Raw genomic sequence first — 4,358 nt, forward strand, 5'->3', positions numbered from 1 at the left:
GGGCATCTTCTGACCTCCAGCTTTACAAGAGGAAGACAGAAGCACCACCAGCAGCCCAAGGCTCCTTCCTACGAGGCCAGACATGCCGCCACCCTCCAGCCTTTTTACCGACACTGACACCAGCTGTCCCTCCCACGGCACTCACTACTTCTCTGCTGGGTTCGATAATTCATTGCAGTGGCCACACAGAACTCACAGACAGTACTCACGATTATGGGGTTTATTAGGGAAGTAACAGGCTACGATTCAGGTTCGGGAACATGCTCAGGATACAGTTCTTCGATCACGACAGTCTCCCCTCTGCTGGGCCCTCACACGCTCCTCTCTGGCCCTTGGCCTCTTGTCCTGGCCTCTGCCTCTGTGAGCCAGGCAAGTCTGCCAATCTGTCTCGTGCCTCTTGGTCGCACTGCTGGGGCGTCTCTCCGCCAGGGTGTCTCTTAGCTACGGAGGTCCAGCACAGGGATCTCAGGTCCAACGACGCACTGCACTTCACCTCTAGCTCTTCTCCCTTGAGGGCAGTGAGATCCCCTCTCTGCCTCTAGGAGGGCTCATTTTAAACCTGGCAGAGTGACAAAACTAACCAATCCTAATACCAGAGTTCTGTTTCTTGGAAGGAAGGTTGGGCAATCTACTTCCACAGCAATACCACCTCGGAAATCCAAGGAGGGATCACTATGAGTCAGATCTGACTTGACAGCAGTGTGTTTGGTTTCTGGTTTGTATACACCTTATTTGCATGGTCCCACCCAGTAATCCGGTGGGAGTTACAAAGACTTTAGCTAGAAAAGCCATACCAAGGAATTCACTGCACTGCAGTACCCTTCAATTGTAACTGCTATTCCAATGTCACTCACCTTTTTTCTGTCTTTGAACTTGATAGGTTTGGAATCATGCAGCATATATTTCATGTTCTTGCGGTCAAGTGTCACCCAATTGGCTCTGACAATGGCAACCTTATGTATAACAGAACGAGACGTTGTCTGGTCGTGTGCTATCCTCATAATCATTGCTGTTTGAGCCCATTGTTGCAGCCACTGTGTCAATTCATCTCATCAACAGTCTCTTTTGCACTGACTCTCTATCTATCAAGCCTGATGTCCTTCTCCAGAGATTGGTCTCTCCTGATGACATATCTGAAGAAAGCGAGAGGAAATCTCGTCATCCTTGTTCTAAGGAGCATTCTGGCTGTACTTCTTCCAAGACAGATGTCTTCATTCTTAATATTCTTCATCAGCACCATATACTCACTATTTAAAGAAAAGTATTCTGCCCTGTTATATTGCTTTGCAGCCTGCTTTTCCTGCTTAGTATTCACTCATGAACATTTTGCAATTATAATCTGAAATAAAACCATGATTTTAAATTGATGCATTGTTTATAGTACACACTCAAATACACAAATAACTATACTCCTGGGAAGGAAGATCTGGCACACTACTTCCACAGGGATACTGCCTCGGAAACCCAAGGAGGGGTCTCTATGAGTCGAATCAACTCTACAGCAGTGAGTTCCAACCCCCCCCCCCCCCAAATTCATGAAGGAACTCTGGTGGCATAGTGGATAAAGCATTTGGGTGCTAACCAGAAGGTCTGCGGTTCAAACCCACCAGCTGCTCTCAGGGAGGAAGATGAGGCAATCTGCTTCCGTAAAGATTTACAGCCTTGGAAATCCAGTGGGGATTGCTATGAGTCAGAATTGACTTGATGGCAGTGGGTTTGATTTTTTTGTTTTGTTTTTTTCATTCATGAGGGAAGAACTCAAAGTCTACGCAGGGAGGAAGTGGAGAAACTGGGACTTGAGCCGCGTCCAAGGTGGTAACTATTCCATTGCAAGAAGCAAAGTGCTCAACTATGGTCAGAACCTTGCAGAAGCATTACACAAGGGCATAAGAATAGCAAGAATGACCAGTAAGTATTAATGGCCCATGATAAGAGAAAAATGTCACTATCTTAATATATTAGTCATATTAGTAATGTAGGAGCTCTGGTAGCATAGTGGCTAAAGCACTTGCCTGCTAACCAGAAGGCTGGCGGTTCAAACCCACCAGCCACTCCTCGGAAGGAAGGTTGGGCAATCCTACTTCCGTAGTGATACTGCCTCGGAAACCCAAGGGGTCGCTATGAGTCGGGCCGACTCGACGGCACATAACAACAACAACAACAACATTAGTAATGTATGCGCAATATTGTTGGAGCAAATTTCCTTAGCTGGTGTCGGAGGCAGTTGCTGGACCCATGCTGGGTTCAGGGCTCTGGTCTCTGCCCCCTTTTTCCAGATGTGCAGGGGCTGGGACTTTCAGAGACACACCCCCACGAAGCTCCGAGGAGCCAATCGGCGCGCAGAAGGCGGGGCCCTGGGAGCGACAACGATGCTATCCAATGGGCCGACAGCCGGAGCCGCGGCCGGGCTAATGGGAGCGCGGCTGTAAGGTGGTCGGAAGTGGTGAGGCGGCTCGCGGGCCGTTGTTGGGTGCGGGGGCTGCCTGAGAGGATCGGTAGTGTGCCTAGTGAGTCTTCTCCGCGTCTCTGTTCGCGACTCAGGTGAGGTGTGGCGGCAGCCCCGCATCGGACGTCGCCTCCAGCCCTCATATCCGGAGGAGACCGGCTTCGGGAGCGAGGATGTGTGGGGGTGGGAGGCCTAGGCCCCTAGGGTCGCGGCCTTAAGGAGGACACTACAGACCCTGAGGCCGCGCTCCTCCTCAGAGAACCGTATCCTCGACCGGCCCGGCGGCGCCGCCCCCTTCCCGGTCTTACCCACTGTAGCCCGGGCAGGGATGGGCCGTGCCCGGGCCTGGGGAGTTGAGAGACTGGCGGGCCGACTCTCCAGCTGCCGGCGTGTGTGTGTGGTGGGGGTGGGGGTGGGTGGCAGGTGGCCTATCGCAGCCTCTGGCGATGGACCCGGGTTCGAGTCCCGGCTCTGACCGGCGTGTAACTGCCTCTCTAGATCTCTGCTTTCCTAGTCTGTGAAATGGGTAAAATGACATTCACCCTAGAGGCTCGTGGTCAGGTAGTAAAGCCCATCCGTGTGAAGGTTTGAGTACTCTCTAAACGCGCGGTAAAGGCTAGTTACTACTGTTGGGGAGCGGGAGCCGTCTACACGTCCCGCCCCCGCCCCTAAGAAAGACGCACTCCCGACGTCGCTGAGGGAGGGGGCGGGTGGGCAACGCCTCTGGGGTCTCACCTCGTAGGGATAGCTGTCTTCCCGGGCAGAGAGACAGTCCCCAGAACCTCGAGACACGTGGTCGACCCGCGGTTGAAAACTTCGGTGCATTCGCCCGGGAACGCGCCCCGACGACCCTTTGAAGTATCAGAGACTCTGGGCGGTTGGAATGCGAGGCCCTGGGAGGTTAACCCACGTTTACTGAGTGGCCGAACCCGAATTTGAGCCCGAGGGTCCGACCCCAGCCTTGCAGCCACCCCCACCGTCCCTGAAGCAAGAGAACTGGGCCTTGCCCTGGTGGGAGGGCTCTGGTGTTGGGATTCGAGGTGATCATTTAGTGGGCTGCACCTAACACACGTGGCATCGGTCGGGCAGCCCCTGCAGAGAAGCGCTTTGTTTCCCTAGAGAATTGTTCCCTAGCCTTGTCTCCTAGCTGGCATGTCATACCAGAGTGGATCTCCTGAAGCATGGCCCTGATTTCAAAACCTTCACTGGTTGGGAGCCCCAGGCCTGTCTTGCCCCATTCCCCTTGTTCGTTAGGCTTTTCTAGATCTGCCTTCTTGCCCTCTCTGCGTCTTTTTGCTCTTCCCATTACCTGAATGGAATTTTCTCTCCCTTCCATCCTCTTCTCTTCCTCTCTTCAAGGTTAGCTCTTTCTACTTCAGGTCTTAATTTAAAGGTCGTCCCTTTATCTAAAGATTTCTATCCACTCTCCTCAATTTTCTTTGTACTTTTCTATCAAAATGCTCACCTTAAGTTATATCTGTTTATTTGCTAATTATTTTTCTTGACCACCAGCGTTCTGTTAGGTCAAACACTGTTTTCTTTAATTTGTAGAGTATTCTTAGTGCCAGGGCACTACATGTCTGGCACATTTGAACACTGGCAGTAGATTGGTAATATACCATTCAAGAGCCCTGACAGGAGTCAATATTCAAGACTCTTTTTGTGTCATGCAAAGGCATAGCTGTAGTAAATAGTGTTTGTAAAGTTGCCAGTGCTTTGCTTTCTGCATTGACATCTTGTTTAAAAAAAAAAAAAAGAAAGAGTACTCTGGAGAAATCTGGCAGACATCATCTCAACTAAGTAATTGAAGTTACCATCACTAGTAATGTTAGGTCATGCCTTCTGATACCATGCATCACAGTTGAGACATGTCACTTCCTGGTTTTTTAAAGTAATTTCTGTGATATTCTTG

Source organism: Orycteropus afer, unplaced genomic scaffold, assembly GCF_000298275.1.
Source record: "Orycteropus afer afer isolate SDZICR_OR568_19922 unplaced genomic scaffold, OryAfe1.0 scaffold00048, whole genome shotgun sequence".
NCBI classification, from domain to species: Eukaryota; Metazoa; Chordata; class Mammalia; order Tubulidentata; family Orycteropodidae; genus Orycteropus; species Orycteropus afer.